This window comes from Lontra canadensis, unplaced genomic scaffold (assembly GCF_010015895.1).
Source record: "Lontra canadensis isolate GAN:19392208 unplaced genomic scaffold, GSC_riverotter_1.0 scaffold14, whole genome shotgun sequence".
Lineage (NCBI taxonomy): Eukaryota > Metazoa > Chordata > Mammalia > Carnivora > Mustelidae > Lontra > Lontra canadensis.
Genome location: NW_022631008.1, coordinates 6,459,605 through 6,479,413, shown reverse-complemented (window position 1 = coordinate 6,479,413; position 19,809 = coordinate 6,459,605).

The following is a 19,809-nucleotide window of genomic DNA, read 5'->3' as shown; positions in this document are numbered from 1 at the left end:
TTCCTTACATACATACAACTGTAAAAAGCACCAGTTATAACATAGGTTGATGAAGAATTGCCTGACGTACTCTAGGGTAGAGCAAATCTTGAACCCAAGTGACAAAACTGGTGGACTAAAACCCCAGGCTGTGATATTATCCATGTCAACAAACAGAAGGAACACTCCATTCTTCACATTGCTTTAAAAGAGACCCAAGAGCAACAGATTTGATATATTTATGTATATATAATAAATACATATGTAAATACATAGTATACATAAATATATGTAAATAAATAAATACATAAAATCAGTATTGAGAATGAAGTGCCATAAGAGGGATTTCATGATTCCTAGACTATACTCACTTAGAAAAACATGCATAACTCTGTGAGATGTTCCTATGTAACAGTGATCCAGCAGAATACTAGTTCTTCATAACCATTAGATTAGTAGATTAGGGTTAAATAAGAAGAGTTGTACAAAAACATTTATGACCTTTGAAGTTTATGTGTAATTGTATGGTGAAATAAGAGTTATATCTGGCATATCTCTCTATAATCTCAAAATAAGGAATTCACTCTTCATAGAATGTATTAATTCATTAATTCAATATTAAGAATTATATTAAGAATATATTAAGTATTCTAGGTGCTGTATGAAAAAGATGAACAAAACATATAGAACCCTGCATTTATAGAACTTGAATTCTGGTGGATGGAGTTGACATGTTGGTGATGAATACAGATTTCTTAATTCCTTTTTTTTTTTTTAATTTCAAGGTCTTCTGGAAATACTAGAGATAGTCAACATTTTGAAGAAAGGATTTTGACATTATGCAGAATGAAAGTCGGAGAACAGTAATAAATCATCTTAAGAGAACAAGAGACTGAAAACTATTTAAAGCACAACTGAATAAAATTTTAATTGTGTCATTTAACACAAGAGTTAGATTCATTCTGAAATTATGAGAGCCTGAGCTATGGTTAGCACATATAAACTAATTATATCTTGCACTTGCACTCTCCTTCCATACCTAAAACTACAAAAATCATCAGTTACACAGCATAGGTTGAAGAAAAACATATGCATACATATATTCATATATATGACATATACATTTATACATGAGGATATACATTTATATCTGAAGACTGAGACATTGACATCCTGTGAGGTGAGAAGGCAGCATCCAAGATTTCCACATGAAGCCAGGACCTTAGAAGAGGATTAAATAGATCTAAATCAGTAGCTTCCCCCAACCACACTGAGGAGGGCCATCTGCTTTACTTAGTTCATGAATTCAAATGGTAATTTCTTCAGGAAACATCCTCACAGATATACTCAGAAATAATGTTTTTACCAGTTATCTGGACATACTTTAACCCATTAAGTTGACATATGAAATTAATCATCACAATATGCTACACTTTCATGACAATGCCTCTAAGTAAGGATTTATTTATTTATTTATGAATTATGCCTTCTCTTTTTGTGGAATTATGTCTTTCATCAAATCTGGAAGTTTCTCCAACATTATCATTTCAAATATTGCCTGCTTTCTATGGCTTCTGTTCTTGCTTTCTCTCTGTGAGATTCTTCAGATTAAGTTCTACCAAATATAAGCTCCCCATCAAAATTCCCCAAACCATAGGAAACAAAGTACAATGAGTAAAAGTAAGCAAAAACAATGCATAAAAGATGATCAACCACTGAAAACTTCTGTATTAGAATTATTAGATATCAGATGTAAAATAATTATACTTAATATGTTTAAGTAATAGAAGTGGAGTTAAAAAGGAGCAAAGAACAAGAGACCATCCCCAAATCCAGGTACACTTAAAGAACTAAATATAATGCATAGAAATGAAAATTATAATTAAAAATACAAATTTGAATGGGAAGAACATTCAATTAGACACAGCTAAAGAGAACACGAGTGAACACAAATATAGATCTGTGCCACTTACTCAGAATGGAACTCAGAAAAACAAGGAGCTAGAAAATACAAAAGGGAAGTTAAGAGACTTGGAGGATAGAATAGAAAGTCTAAGTTGCTTCCAGTCAGAATCTCGCAGAGATAGAGAAAACAGAGATCATAGAAAGCAGGCAATATCCAAAGTGAGAATATTGGAGAAACTTCCAGATTTGATGAAAGACATGAATCCACAAAAAGAGAAGGCATGATTCATAAATAAATAAATCCATACTTAGAGGCATTGTCATGAAGGTGTAGTATATTGTGATGAATATGTAGTATATTGTGTGTAGTATATGTGTCAACTTAACAGGTTAAAGTATGTCCAGATAACTGGTAAAAACATTATTTCTGAGTATATCTATGAGGATGTTTCCTGAAGAAATTATCATTTGAATTCATGAACTAAGTAAAGCAGATGGCCCTCCTCAGGGTGGTTGGACAGCATCCAATCCACTGAGGACCTGAACAGATCAAAAAGGTGGAGGAAGGGCTAATCACTCTCTCTGTTTGAACTGGGACATCTATTTTCTTCTGCCCGCAGACGTTTGTGCTCCTGTTTGGTAAGCCTTCAAATTTGGACCAGGACTTAGACCATCACCACCCTCCACCCCCTGGTTCTTAGGCTTTGGACTCAGACTGAATTACACCACTAGATTTCCTGGTTCTCCAGCTTGCAGATGGCAGATTGTGGGACTTCTCAGCCTCCATAATCATGTGAGCCAACTCCTATTTTGTATATATATGGTTCTGCATTCTCTGGAGAACTCTGACTAACACAAATATCAAGGAAAAATAGGCAATCTTAAAAGTAACCTGAGAGAAGAGATAAATCTGATAAACCATTTAAAAGAGAATGACAACTAGACAAAACACCCTGTTTAACAGCAATAATGGTAGCCAGTGATAGTATAATTTACCTTTAAAGCAAATTGTGTACTCAACTAAATTATCTCTCAAAAAAACTGTCTTTCAAAAATGAAAGTAAAATAAATATATTTCCAGAAAAACAAAAACTGAGAAAGTTATCACTAGCAGACTTTAAGTAAAGGAACTTTTAAACTTCAAAAATCTATTTAACACTTAAATAGCGCTCACTACATGCCAGGTTCCTTGTATTTATTAGCTAATTATACTCAAAATAATTCTATGTGGTAGGCACTATCATTATCCACATTTTACTGAGAGGTGAAGGTCCAAGGTCACACAGCTAGTAAATAGCAACTCCAGGGTTTGAACTCAGTCTAAGTAAAGGTCTAAATGAAGTTGCATTTCAGGACAGAAGAAAATATTACCCAAAAGGTCTGAGATTCAAGAACAAATAGTGGAAAAAGAAATCAGTAAATATATTGGTATATATAAACAAATGCTGTCTGTATAAAATGGTAATACTAATAATTATACTAATCTGTGGAGTTAAAAACCATATAAAATGGATAAAACTGCATATAAATTCAAAGGGAGTAGTGTTCTAAGTCTATGTTCTAAGTATAAATTGTTCTAACGTCTATGTATTTGTCAAGATGATAGTAAGAAATGAATTAACTTTAGACTTTGTTAATTTAAGAATAGATGTTAGAGTGGTGTGCGTGATTTCTGAAAAAGGCTGCTGCTTATGACTAAAGACGTAGAATGGCTGAGTGGATTTAAAAAAATAAGATCCAACTATATGCTATTTAAAAGAGACTCACTTTAGATTTAAGGACACAAATAGGCTGCAAGTGGAGAGATGGAAAAAATATTCTGTGTAAATGGTAGCCAAAAGAGAGCCATAGTGGCTATACTTATATCAGACAAAATAGACTTTAAGTCAAAAATTGTCACAAGAGATAAAGAAGGATGTAATATAATGATAAAAGGGTCAATTGACCAGAAAAATATAACAATTATAATTATAATTGTACCCAACATCAAATACCTAACATATAAAGCAAAGATTGGCAGATCTGAAGGGAGAAATAGAAAGCAATATAATAATGAAGCAGGAGACTTTAATACCCCTCTTTTGATAATACAGAGAACAGCCAGACAGAAAATTAACAAATAAACAGTGAGCTTGAACAACATTATATCCCAAATAGACCTAACAGACATATACAGAACATTCCACCCAATAGTAGGAGAATATACATTCTACTCAGATGTAGGTCACAAAACAAATGGTAACAAATTTAAGAAGACTTAAATCTTAACAAGTAACTTTTCTGATCATAATGAAACTAGAAAGCAATAGCATAAGGAACACTAGAAAGTTGAGAAATATGTGGAAATTAAACAATATGCTTTTGAGTAGCCAATGGATCAAAGAAAAAATTGAAGGAGAAATTAGGAAATATCTTGAGACAAGTGAAAACACAAACGTAACATTTCAAAACTTTTGGGATGTAGCATAAACAGTTGTAAAGGAAGTTTAGAGCAATAAATTCTTACATTAAAAAAAGAAGATCTCAAGTACACAAAACTATACACCTCAATGAACTAGATAAAAAAGAACAAACTAAGCCTAAGTGAGCAGAAGGGAGGAAATAATAAAGATTAGAGCAGAATAAATCAAATACAGAACAAAAATATTTTTTAAATCAACAAAAGTAGGAGTTGGCATTTTGAAAATATAAAAAAATCAATAAGCCTCTAACTAGACTAGGAAAAAAAAGAATATTCAAATTAATAGTCAGAAATGAAAGAGGAGACATTATAACAGATGCCACAGGAAAAAAAAAGACCATAAAAAACCACAATGAACAATTATATGCCAACTAACTGAATAACCTAGAGGAAATGGATAAATTCCTAGAAACATATGGCTTGCCAAGGCGAATCAAGAAGAACTGGGAAGTCTAAACAGACCAATAACAAGGAGACTGAAGAAGTAATCCCAAGTCTCCCAACAAAGACAAGCCTCAAACTAGATGGCTTACTTTTGAATTCTGCCAAACATTTAAAAAAAAATCAACGCCTATCCTTTCAAACTCTTCCAAAAATTGAAGAGGAAGGAATACTCCAAAATTACTTTATAAGGCCAGAACTACCCTGATACCAAAGCCAGATAAAAATACTACAGGAAAAGAAAACTATAGGCTAATGTTCCCAATGAGTATAGATACAAAAATCCTCAACAGAGTATTAGCAAACTGAATTCAACAACACAATTCACTGATCCTTTCAGTGAAAGGACCATACTCCATGACCAAACAGGATGTATCCCTGGAAAGCAAGCCTTGTTCATAACACAAAAAGCAATTAATGTAATAAACCATATTAAGAGATGAAGGAAAAAAACCACATGATCATCTCAGAAAAAAATGTTTGATAAAATTCAACACCCTTTCGTGATACAAACTTTCATAAACTGGGAATATAGGAAAATTAGCTCAACACAATAAAGTCCATATATGAAAAGCTCACAGCTAATCTCATACTAAATGGTGAAATACTGAAAGGTTTTCTTCCAATATCAGAAACAAGGCAAGGTTTCCTACTCTTATCACTTCTATTCAACATAATACTGGAAGTTTTACCCATGGCAATTAGGCAAGAAAAAAAAATAAAATGCAACCAAATTGGAAAGGAAGAAGTAAAATTGTCGCTGTTTGCAGATGATAGGGTTTTATATATATGTTCCCTAAAGATTACACACACACACACACACACACACACACACACACACTGTTAGAAGTAATAAACAATCTCAGTAAAATTGTAGGATTCAAAATCACACAAAAATCAGATGCATTTCTATATAGTAACAATGAATTATCTGAAAAGGAAAATAGTGAAATAATTCAATTTATAATAGCATCAAAAAGAATAAAATAGGAATAAACTTAACTAAGGAGGTGAAAGACATATATTGAAAACTACAAAACATGATGAAAGGAATAAAAGAAGATACAAATGGAAAGACGTCTCATGTACACTGATTGGAAGACAATATTGTTAAAATGTCCACACTACCCAAAATGATCTACAGATTCAATGTAATCCTATCAAAATTCCAATAACATTTTTAAAGAAATAGAAAAACCACTTCTCCAATTCACATGGAACCAAAAGAAACCACAAATAGCCAAAACAATTATAAGAAAAAGAAAGCTGACAACACACTCCCTGATTATAAAGTTCCAGTAATTAAAACAGTATTTACTGGCACAGAGACAGACATAAAGACCGATGGTAACAGAATGGAGAGCCCAGAAATAAATCCACACATACACAGTCAACTAATTTCAATGAGACTGTGAAGAATACACAATGAGAAATGATAATTTCTTCAACAAATGGTGTTGGGAACTGGATATTGATGAGCAAAAGAATAAAATTGGACCCTTATTTTACACCATATACAGAAGTCAACTCAAAATGGAGTATAAGCTTAAATGTAAGATCTGAAACTATAATACTCCTATAAGAAAATGTAGTGAAAAGCTTCATGATCTTGATCTTGGCAATGAATTCATGGATATGGCATCAAAAACACATACAACCAAAGCCAAAGTAGACAAGTGTGACTACATCAAATAGAAAAGCTTCTTCACAGCAAAGGAAACAAGTGACAGAGTGAAAAGGCAACTTACAAAATAAAAGAAAATATTTGCATGGCCTATATCTAATCATGAGCTAATTTGCAAAATAGGTAAGTAACTCCTACAATTCAATAGCAACAAAAAAAGGTATTAAAAAATGAGCTGAGGGGGTGCCTGGGTGGCTCAGTTGTTAAGCATCTGCCTTTGGTTCAGGTCATGATCCCTGGGGCCTGGGATCAAGCCCTGTGTTGGGCTCCCTGCTGGATGGAAAGCCTGCTTCTCCCTCTCCCTCTCCCCCTGCTTGTGTTCCTTCTCTCGCTGTCTCTCTCTCTCTGTCAATGAAAGAAATAAATAAAATGTTAAACAAAAAAAATGACCTAAGGACCTGAAGACATTTCTCAAGAGAAGACATACAAATGGCCATCAGTTATATGCAAAGATCTTCCATGTCACTAATCATTACGAAAATGCAAAGTGAAACCACAATGAGATATCACCTCATACCTGTTGGTAACTATTACTAAAAAAAAAAAAAAAAAAAAAAAAAAGACAATAAGAGTTGGAAAGAGTGTGAAAGATCAGAATCCTTATAAAAACTGGTGGTGGGAATGAAAAATGGAATAGCTACTATGGAAACCTGTAGGAGAGAGGTCCTCAAGAAATTAAAAATAGAACTAACACTCAATCCATCAATCCACTTCTGAGTAATTATCGAAAATAATTGAAATTAGGATACCAAAGAGGTAACGGGACTCCGGTGTTCACTGTAGATCATTGTCACAAACTCAATGTCCAGTGATAGATGACTAGACAAAGAAAATGTCATATTATTCAGCATTTAAAAAGAAGGAAATCCTGCCATATATGACAACATGAATAAACCTGGAAGATATTACGTGAGTGAAATAAGCTAGTCACAGAAGGACAAATACTGTATGATTCCATTTATATAAAGTGTCTAAAATAGTGAAACTAATAGAAGCAGAGAGGAGAAAGGTAGTTGCCAGGAGCCCAGAAAGAAGGAGAAAAAGGGAGTTGCTAACCAAGAGGTATAAAGTTTCAGTTATGTAAGATGAATAAGTACTAGAGATCTGCTGTATAACATTGTGCCTATAGTTAGCAATAAATACTGTATTGTGTACTGAAAAAAATCTATTAGCAGGGTACATTTCATGTTACGTTCTGACTACAGTAAAACAATTTTTTTTAAATTTAGAGAACTTTAAGGAAAAACTGATGTATCTATCATCATAGTGGAAAATTCAACACATCCCTCTTGATTATTAATAAGGCAAGCTGACAAAAAATTAGTAAAGCTATGAAAAATTTGGACAATAAAATTAACAAGTGTGGTCTCTTGGACTTATACAATACAATGCACCCATCATTTTCTACATTTACTACATTTACAAATGACAAGTGTGTCCTCAGCCACAGGACAAGTTTTAGCAAGGATTTGCATCACGTAATCATATTCTCTGACCACAGTGCAATTAAGTTAGACATCCATAACAAAAAGATCACTGTAAAAAGTCTTCACACAGGTATTTGGTCAGGAAACACTGTTCTAAAAGTTCACAGTACAAAAAAAGAAACAAAAATATAAATTTATTTTAAAACACACTGGAAAAAAAATAAAATTAAGATGTTGAAAAAAGAAAAAGAAAAAATAAATTAAAAACACATGAAATAATAAAAAAATGAAAATTTAATATAGCAATACCTATGGGATACACTGAACATGTATTTCAAAAGACATGTACAGCTTTAAAGGGCTTCTTTTAGAAATAAAAGACTGAAAATTAAGAAGTTAAGCATCTACTTTAAAGAAGTTGGAAAACAAAGTCAAGTAGATAGGAACAGATAATACAGGTAAAAGCAGACGTTAATGAGATTATTTAAATAGACACAAAAATAGAATTACAATTGCTGATAAGGAAAAATTTCTATGGTATGTTATTAAGTAAAAAGCATGGTGAAGAATCACATTAATAATATGATCAAGATTACATAAAAACTAAGATGTATAATAAGTCTTTAAAGGGAAACGAAAGACAACAAATGAGTGTTTCTAGAGATAGTGGGTCCAGGACAGGAGGAAGATTTTGATTTTTCATTTTATACACCAGAATATTTCTATGTTCTATATTTCTTGCACAATTAAAAAATCCAAAAGTGATTTTATCCAATAGCAAAGATTTCTTTTCTATCAAAAGGAGAAGAAGAAAAAGGAAGGCGAAGAAGAAAGGGGGGGAAAAAAAAGAGGAAGAACAAACAAAAATATAACAGGTTTTCTGTAGCACAAGCATATTGTGTAATAATAATTTGGTTGACCAATTGAAAATTCTTGGATAAAAATAACCCCACCAAAGCAAATGTCAATGATTCGGCACATTGATGCTCTTTGTGGAATATCTAAAAATTCCTGGCCTCTGAATAGCTCTCAAATGAACCTCTTGCAGGAATGATCAAGGAAAACAGAAATTGGGCATAAATAAATAATGATAGGAAATAACAGGCAGACTTTATGCAAATATGCTAGAAATTTAAAGGATCAAGAGCATGTAGAAAGTTTATGCCAATATATTTGGTAATTGTTTGATATTGACAAATTCCTGCAAGAATACAACTTAACCAACCCACAGGAAGAAGAAAGAGAAAGCTAGGAATGTCTGTAACCATTAAAGAAACAGAAGCAGCAGTTTAAAGTCTTCCTACATAGGAAACACCAAGCCCAGACAGTTTTGCCTCAAAATGAGATAAAACTTTACACCTAGTAAGTTAGAAAGAAAGTAGGAAGTCTGACAACATGAAATTTTGATGGTGATGTAAAGCAAGCAGAAGTATTCTTCACTGAAGACAGGAGAATAAAGTGTACAGGCATTTTTGGAAATAATGGCATTATAAACCTGAGTCACATACGCTCATACAGTGTAACCCAGCATTTCCATTCATAGGCATGTTTATCCATTAGCAACACATGTCTCTGATCTAGAGACAGCTAAGAGAATGTGTATAGCAACAAGCATCCTGCATATATGCACACAAAGATAGACCATTTAGAAGTGAAAATAAAAATAGCTAATAAAAAAAATCAAATGAATCTTATCTACAAAAAGCTAAGTAAAATAAGCAATCTATAGTACAACATCATTTTTATAAACACTAAAAACAGTATTTTGGTGATCAATAGGTGATAAAATTTATCTGGAAAAAAAAGCAAGGCAATGTCATACAAATTTCAGGAGGTCAGTTATTCTGATGGGGAGATAGTGTATAGGACAGATGAGTATAAATAGGCATTTTTTAAAGTATTAGAAATTTACTGACTCTTAGGTTGGGCAATTATGTTCATGAATCTTCATTTTATTAATGGTTCATAATTTACTTTTATATATTCTTTTTCTGTTACCAGCCTGCGGGGTGAGTACAGGAGGACTGATTCTGTCGCAGTGGTTCAGGGGAGGGGTGCCCTGATCAGCTGTTAGGGCTTCTCCACTCCCTCAGTAGGTCCTTGTGATGGAGGTGGCTTAGCTTCATGACAGCTTCATGACAGCTGCTGGTAAGGTCATCAACCTTCCTTCTCATTCCCATGCCTACCAACTACCTTCTAGTAGTAATTTAACTTACTATGCACAGACAGATTGTGCTGATGAGAAGAATCACAAGTGCACAGCACTTACCCTTCATCACCATTTCAGTTTATGTACCTCAGTGTCTTGTGAGTTTGGTTACCATAAGACAGCATCTGTTAGAAGATCTAGATCAAAGGATGCAATGACAAGATGGTGTGTCTTATCATTACAGCCATGGGATCCAAGGTGTTGTTGCCACCTTGAATGTCCAGTCTCCTTTCCACATCATGCTTTTTATCCTCTCTGATGGAATCCTAACCAGTTCCATACAATATGAATTTGTTTAGGGCCCTCCAAAAGTTTTTTCTTATATGAAATAAAAGAAAAAACTTTTCCTTATGTTTCTATATAATACATGCAATATCTTATATTTGGGGGTATAGATGGATACATGTATTAATCCGTTTACTTTTATTGAGCACCAATCGAACAAGTTCTAATCTAGGCTTCAAGGTTACAAAATTCCTACCATCATAAGAAAACTTCTATTCTAGTGGAGTGTAACAAATCAAAAGGAATTTTTTCTGCAATAAAAATGTGCTATTAGAGAAATTAGTAGAAAATCATGGTTAAATAATGATTAAATGATGAATGTGAGATGGACTTGAAGCAATAATAAAGGAAAAAACTAACACAGTAGCATTAGAATCATTGACAATTACAATTACATGAATATCCAGGATGTATTTTTAGGTGATATATTCCCTTTAAAGTGAAATCAGATCGTATATTACCTGCACTTGTAAAATACATATATATAATTATATAGAGAGGTAGAATAATCAGTTTGGATAAATATACACCAAATATTAATAATCATTTGTGGGTAATAAGATTTTAAATACTTTTAGTTTTATTATCCATGCTTTCCAACACTCTAAATTTTTATAAGCATTTGCTACTTTTTTTTTTTAAGTTTTATTTATTTCACAGAGAGAGAGAGATCGCAAGTAGTCAGAGAGGCGGGCAGAGAGAGAGGAAGAAGCAGGCTCCCCACTGAGCAGAGAGCCCGATATGGGGCTCGATCCCAGGACCCTGGGATCATGACCTGAGCCCAAGGCAGAGGCTTTAACCCACTGAGCCACCCAGGCGCTCCCCCCCTTTTTTTAAAGATTTTATTTATTCATTTGACAGACAGAGATCACAAGTAGACAGAGAGGCAGGCAGAGAGAGAGAAGAGGAAGTGGGCTCCCTGCCAAGCATGGAACTGGATGAGGGCTCGATCCCAGGGCCCTGAGATCATGACCTGAGCTGAAGGCAGAGGCTTAACCCACTGAGCTACCCAGGTGTCCCACATTTTCGACTTTTATAATAAGAAGTCTATGGCAGTATTTCCAATTGAAAATAGTAATTGTAGCAACAACAATGTTCTCTGATTATATATGAAGATCTTACTACGGACCCACTTGCTGTAGTGGTGAGAATTGTTACCCATCATGTAGCTTCTTGTCCCCTAGGTGACCAGTGATGCACACTCACTAGATACTTGGCAGGCCTCAGGAAGTGAGTATCTTCATGTTTTTATTTCTCATCAGTTTGCTCCACTGTCACTGGGTTAACCCATCTGCTTTCTCCTAGGAATAGAGAGAAGAACTTTCATCCACAAATTGCCGGTCCTTTGGTAAACACCAGACAAAATTGCTCTGACAGAGCTGGTTCTCTAGAACAGCTATGTAAGATTGGAGTAACACTCTACCTGTAGGTTCAGGGGCCTGGCGGGTGAAGAAAGTCTCCCAGAGCTTGACAAGCCCAGAGTCATCCGAGAACTGGAAGTCAGGCAAGCCAGCATGACCCATCTCAATCAGGAAGCAGGAATGTTCCCTAGAATGGTGGGTTTAAGACACAAATACCTTTTTTTTTGGGGGGGGCATTTTTTTAAGATTTTTATTTATTTATTTGACAGACAGATCACAAGTAGGCAGAGAGGCAGGCAGAGAGAGAGAGAGGAGGAAGCGGACTCCCCACTGAGCAGAGAGTCTGATGTGGGGCTCGATCCCAGGACCCTGCGATCATGACCTGAGCCAAAGGCAGAGGCTTTAACCCACTGAGCCACCCAGGTGCCCCAGAAATACCTTTTTTGATAACAAATATTTTGTACTATCACCTAAACTTAAGCAAAATAAAATTTATAAATAATATAATTTACTACACACCTGCTTTTTGAAGAAAACCTAATATCACACCCTAAAAATATAAGAAGGAACCCCAAAGAAACAATTTATATATACATATATACATATATATATACATATATATCATTCTGTATAAGCTTAGGCATAGTTATGGTGTAGTCAGATAATACATAGAATTACTGTTAATGCACTAGTTATACAGAGAGACCGATAAAGATATGTTGATTTAGGACATAAATGCCATAGTGATGTAATTTTTCAAAATGTTTCACTCTCAGTTTACATGGTGGTTGTATTCCTGGAAAGTTTAATGTGTATTAAAAACATGACAAAGGAAAAAACATCAAAGAACTTTGGATGGACTTATGCACAAAAATGGTCTCTGGGCACAGAGTAATAAAGGCTCTTCACCAACATGAATGCCCACCAAAACATCTGTAAATTGTATGAGACAAAGGACAGGTTTTTAATTGTGTGAGACTGCCCTGTGAATTGCAGCATGTTTAACATCCCAGCCTCTTATTCCATCCTCCCAACCATGGTGACAGCAGAGTACCCCCTTCTTTAACAATTTCTAAAGTTCCTGGAGGGTAGTACTGGTTTACTGTCTTTGAGCTACCCCAGTGCTATCTTAGAGATAAGCTAGTCTGGGTTTTCACTTCATTCCAGCCATGTGTATAAATGACTTGATCATGTCCATTTAAAGGGCTCAGTATGGGGTGCCTGGGTGGTGCAGTTGGCTGACCATCCAACTCTTGGTTTTGGCTCAGGTTGTGATCTCAGGGTCACAATCTCAGGATCGAGAGACTGTGCCCCATGTCAGGCTCCACACTCGATGTGGAGTCTGCTTGAAATTCTCTCTCTCTTCCCCTTTCCCTACCTCTCCCTCTGTCCCTCCAGCTCGTGCTTTCTCTCTCTAAAATAAATAAAATAAATCTTGAAAAAAATTAAATAAAATAAAGGGTTGGGTATGTAATTGGCATTTTCTGTCAGTGTTTGAAATATACAAAACTTTCACTCCAAAATCCCATTTCTGGGAATTTGTCCTTTAATTCTCTTAACCGATTATACATACAAACAATGTATAATAGGATATACATCACTCTTAATAGCAAATATCTCTTTGTAAAGAGTTGAGAGATAGGGGTAGGAGGAGGAGATTTTGACTTTTTTTATCACAAAATTTTTCACTATGATGAGCATGTTTTAGTTTCATTAAGACAGTAGCTTTTAAGTGTTATTTTTACTCAAAGATAATTAAGGCTGAGAATGAAATGATCAACTTGATTTTTGAACCCATGGTTTGCTTCAGTGACTCAAACAGTTGAGCATATTAGCCCCAAAGTTTTATTGTGAGGTCACTAAAAAAAGTCATCCTGACATTGTATTATCTTTGAATCATTTTTTAATAAAAAAAAATAAAGTATCCATACTTTGTCTCAATGTGCTCTTTCAGGGTTATTCCTAAACCAGTCCATTTCTCTGAGGTCTTTTAGAGCAGAATGAATTACTAGGGAGTTACCCTTACAGAATATGCCAGAAATTCTCCAAAGTCAGACCCTGGAGGCTGTTTATGAAAGATGAGCTTCATAGTAGGCAAAGTTTCAGACCACATATTTCATATATTGTCTCAAGCTTCTCTTTTTTAGTATTTAAGGGACACTAGGAGTTACAGGTATTCGGGAGAAATGTTTTTTATTTTCTACCTACCTTCTGTTTCTTTTTCTTTTTCCATATTTCCCATCCACCCACCCAATGGGTTCCTTATTAACAAAAAATATATTAAAGGGAAAAAGAACTGGAGAAAGGGAAAAGAATGGCTTCCTCCAGAAGGTAATGAAGGAGAGAACATTTCAGCCAGTTGGAGTTGCAGTCTTGATGTTAGGATTCTCCTTATAATAGATCATGATAGAAAATTTCAGAACTGAAGTTGTTTAAATTTTCTTAAAGATTTCATTTAATTATTTTAGAGAGAGAGAGAGAGAGCAGGGGAAGGGGCCAAGGAACAGGGAGAGGGAATCTCCAACAGACTCCATGCTGAGCACAGAGCCCAATGTGGGGCTCAATCTCATGACTCTGAGATCATGACCCGAGCTGAAACCAAGAGTCGGACATCACCCAGGCACCCTGAGGGAAATGATATTTCTAAAGGAATAATAAATAGAATATTTTCCAGATTTTTCTGTATAAGGAAACTGTGTCCCCTTGAATTGAAAAAGTAACCCCCAGTGGGCAACAATTTGTAGCATGTGGTAGCAAAAATCACAGGTGGGTCAACCTTTTTACCATACCAGGTTAGAGAGACATTTCATCAGGCCACAAGCTGAAATTCCTTTCAGTTTCTGTAATCATCTGTTACAAATGTCCAGTGTTCTTGCTTAGGAATCCAGTTTGGTTATTAGCACCCTACATGTTCTTCCCTGGGCCTTGGATACAAAGTCAGTGCCTTCAAAGCTCTAAGATTCATTACTTATTTTTTTTTAATTTCTCTTTCTTGAAATTAGCAGAATATTTAAAATATTCCATGTAATTTGATACAACTGAGAAATCAGTGGACCATTACACCAGATAAATTATTAATGGTAATAAAATCCTTCACCAAATTTTTCTTGAAGCTTTCCAATGTATTTCTACCTTTGTTACATTTTTAGAAAGGCTCAAAGACTATATTAAAAAAAAAAAGACATTAGTATTATTCCCATCTCACAGAATAGAAAAGTGAGGTCTAGAAATGGTAAGTTACAGCCTGTGTCATCAGTTCCTTAGCTGGCGTTTTGCTCCCAATCTCATGACCTTTCTAAACCAATAATTCCTTAAACACAAATTCAAAAACAATGTGATACTCTCAATCCTTCCATGCTGTTGAAACAATAAAGTCTGAGCTGTACTTGTTTCTTTAACATGTTTTGGATACAACAGATAAGACAACAAACCCACAGACTAATCACGTACCCCATTGGCTTTTGCCAATTCTTATTTTTACTGGCAGCTGCATTTCAAGGAAAAGCTGGTGAACTGCAGGGAGTAGATAATGCGGACTTCTCAAGGTATCAGTACATCCAGACCCCTGTGTAAAGCAGATAATCGACGGCATCTGTTTAGAATGGGAGCCACAGCAAAGAAGTCACAGCTGAGCCCCCAAGAAACCAGCAAACGTGCGCACTCTGTTTACAAATCAGCCACCCCCCTCCCCTTTAAGAATGAAAGATCCTCTGGCCATACTGCCATCCTTTTCAGATATTTTATGCAGACACAGCTACAATGTAGCAGTCGTGGGGGGAGAAAGAAAAACAACTCTCAATTACAGAGGGTGGAAGTTCCAGGCACCAGGCTGGAAGTTTTACATTTATGATGGCTTTGAATCCTTAGAACCAGAGATGGGTAGATATTTTCCTTTTTAAGCTCCCACCTGAAGTTGAGAAAACCAAGAAAGATGCCGGGAAGAGAATTCACTCAGAAGGCAGGCCAAGTGACTATTTAAGAAGTACCTGTCTTTTAGTACTGTTTTTTTTTTTTTCATTATTTGCCATATTTTGACATTCTCATACTGCTACTTGCCCGATTTTTCAAAGAAGTGAAATATTTAGACATGGAATGTTTGTAGCCTTTTTAATTATGAAGTTTTGATAGTTATTTTGCAAGAGTTTAATCAAGGGAGGAACAAAAGCTTTATTAACCTGTTTCCTCACTCTCTCTATTTGTACTATGTGTTTGTTTATTATCGGTTAGCACATACTCCTCATATGGTTTGATGTGAAAGGAAGATCTGTCTCCTCATTACCGATCCTCTGCTTAGTGATGAAAAACAAAACAAAACATATGAACAAAGGGAAAATGCCTTCCTGTCATTTCTCAGCCTTCTTTGCTGCTGCTCAGCTGGGCTGTTAAAGAGTGGGGTTTAATGAAAGAAGGTGAGAAGGTGAAAAAAACCGCCCTAATGAGCATGTGTTTAGTTATATGGGAAGATCACGGAGAAGCAGCAGTGATTTCTTTGTGCCTGATTTAACGCCCTGTCCCCCAAGGTCGAGGAAGCCCATCCTCCTTCCTCACCTATTCATTCCTTACCCTGGCAACCCCCTTCTCCACCTAGACCAGATTTCTTTTTTCTTTCTTTCTTTCTTTCTTTCTTTCTTTCTTTCTTTCTTTCTTTCTTTCTTTTGATAGTGGAGTTACAAAGATTGTCATTTTCCATCTCCCGCTTGTAGCTCTTGTGAAACACGCAAAAGTGGTGCAGGACGTTCTTTGGGTTACCTGCATCACTGGCAGAGCATGTTGTGAGCAAACATTTCCCATCTCAAGCCTGGGATGACAGAGCCCCGGCCGTGTCTGTCTGAGGCTTGCTGACACTTACCCTTTAGACTGGGAGTGAGGAAGCAAATTCCCATCCAGCACAGAAAAACAAAATGCTTTAATGCTTCAAAGGAGAGCCAATAATAGCTGTCGAAACTCTACAGCAATGCTCCGAATTAGAATGAAATCGTGCCGTCATAATATCATTCCCCAAAATGTCTTTAATCAGCGAGCATTCCAGTCCTGCGGTGTGAGCGTCACACTGAAAATACCAAAGAGAACACGAGGGTCAAACTTGGATAGAGCTTTCAAAACTCTGAGAGGGAGTGATGGTTTTTGCTCATCAGTTCCCAAACCAGGGAATCATTACGCATCAGTTCCAGAAGACTACTCCTGTGGGGAGTGGGAGAGAGGGGCAAGGCCAACCATAGGTAAGAAAAGAAGAAACCTCGAAGCACAGCTCCCTGAGGATCCACAGCTATCTCAGGGAAGCAAGACATGCTTCTCTAATGATCTGTGTCCAGTAAAATTATTAACATTTTGGCAGAAATAAATTGAGATCTTTCTTTGAAGTTGAAATACGCAGCCTTAACTGTGCTCTCATCCTCTACATTTCACTGAGTGAATAACCTAAATTACACAGAACGGCAGTAAATTGGCTCATCATAGCCCTGTTCTAATTTTAAAAGGATAAAGAACTAGAAAACGAGACAGCCTCCCATGTAGCAGTGCAGGGACCAGCGAAGCCTGATAAAGGACTGCCATACTCGGTTCCCAGACAGTCATGGGTTCAAATTCAACCTGGGTGGTGGTGACCAAGAACCATCCAATGTCCTGTGTTGAATGTATGTGTGCCCTCCACATAAAGTTCCTAATAGGGATGCTGACAGCTTGCATTTGTCACTCTTGCTGACTTTCTCAGGACTATAGTGGCTGGCCAACCACGTAGGGAGACTAAGTCGTTTCCACCCATTTAGAGGTGATCCTTGCACTGGGTGAACTCTGAGGCACTAAAAAGCATCTTGCTTTCACGCCCTTTGCTGTCTGCTCTTCTTCCAGCTCTGAAGGAAAAGTATCTCAGCCTTTTGACTGGGGAGTGGGGTGGGTGGGGAGGGGGGACATCTAACATCCTGATGGGTCCAGGACAGACTTTAAATTTTAAACATGTTCAAGCATGCCCACAAGAACTGCATTTTTCAAACAACAAAATAACTCTCTCAGTTTCAACAAAGCTTTCACATGTGGTGATAAATGCCAGGTCACAAGTCAAATTTTGACTCCATTACTGAGCATTATCCTTGAGCTCTAAATGGAAAGTCAGTACAATTCACCAGCTGTCAGGCTCCAGCCTTCGCCCAGCCTGAACAACAACAGAATCACAGGCGAAATAGTTATAGCTGCTGGAGTCACTATTTGATTAGACTCTTAATGATTGACTCTGTCCACAGGTCACTTCAGCCCGTCACTCAACAAATAGACTTCAAGCTACTTGGATCCCAGGTTTCTGCTTGGAATTTCGTAGAATTCAATGAAAAAAAAATTTTAAAATCTACCATCAACCCAAAGAGATTCAGGATGACTCAGAGACCCTTAAGGTAATTAGATTGCTCCTCTTTGTGAAAAAGCAGAAGTTGGTGTGAATGGGTTGAGATACGATGTTTCCATGGAGTACCTTTTGTAGGTTGCAAACTGTGTTCACCTTTAGATCTGATATTGAACACCAACGTGTAGGTTGATGAGTGGGGGAATGTCCTATCAGGGTTACCCGTGGGGTGTGTCAGAATTGTGGACACGAGGGATCCTAAACCCATGGGCCACCCCAAGAGAACAGACGACCAGCCCACAGGGAAGAATGGTTACGCCCATGTGAAATCCTGTTGCTGGAAAGCCTTCCATGAGCTCTCCAGTTTTCCTGTCACCCGAAAGAGGTGCTCATCCCAGCAAGAAGACCTGCCTAGATCCTTTCTTTTGAAGCAATCACTAGAACCTGGGCTACATGAGAAGTGGCAACACTTTGAAGTTGGCGTCAAGTCACCAACTTAGTTAGGAAATTAGAGTCCGGGGGGTCACAAGGAGGGCAAAACTGTGCCTATGTCCTCCTGCAAAGGGTGTACGTAAAGGTAGAAATCTAACATCCATGACCCCTAAAAGAAAACCGAAACAACAGATGCTGAAGCCTCCCTACCAGCCTTTTACATCATTAGATGACACTGTGTCCCCCGTGGAGGTAGGCCTGAAGATGCCTTCCTCTGCTGTGCGTAGAGCAGGTACCAGGCACTGGGTTTAATGCCCAGCACTCATCCCACATCTACCCACCTGTCAGTTATTCCTTCATCTATTGATGGGTCAGTCAGATCTTCGTTTATAACCTATTCCATCTACCTACCTAGTAGAAAACGATTATTTCAGTTGTGGGTTCTTAAATGGCTATTTCTCTGATGGGGAAAATGGGAAACACTTCTTTTAACCTAAAGCAATGGGGGGAGATTTTCGAAGACTGAACTAGCACTCTGCAGGAAACCTATGACTGGCCTGAAGCCAAAAGGCACTCACTGCTTCCAGGGTTCTGGACTCGCCACCCTCCAGCTTCCTCCCCAACAATTTCCCCTCTTCCTTCAGAGGCTGGCTTTTTCGGATTCTCTCCAGTAGGCCAAATATGGGTCCAGATGTTATAAATGCTGCTGGGCTCTGGCCTGGGGCGAGAGGAATGTGGAGGTCATTACCCGAGGGCGTCCGGAATGAGGACTGGGGCGGAATTTGCTAGATCACTGGCGAGGTGTCATAAAATGAACGCTGTGGCAACCACGGAGAGGAGGACTGGGAAGCGAACCAAGTGCCTTCGGCGGGGTTCTTGGGGCCCAGAGTGACGTGGCTCCCTCCATCAGGTGGAAACCGTGCAGTTCTCCCTCGACCCAACTCACGAGAGATAAAGATGTCTAATCAACCACCAGCGCCGCCGCCACAACTCTGCCTGGGCCCCAGAGGGAGGGGGAGCGCCTTTTCTGCTGAACCAGCGACTCGGGCTTGTTTGTAGGTTCGCAATTCACCATGATAAATGTAAAGACCAATTAAGGTTTGATCCGTGCACACGGGAGGCAGACGGCGGCTGATAGTGGAACCAATTAACGAGCATGTACCCTAATTCCTGTCGCGGCCACCGGGCGCACCGCGGTTCCCCAGGCGCCAGCGGCGGCTGTCCCGGAGCCCCCGTGCGCCTCCGGCCCGGCCCTGCAGGGGGGCGTCCTCCTCGTGCGGGAGGGACGGGGAGC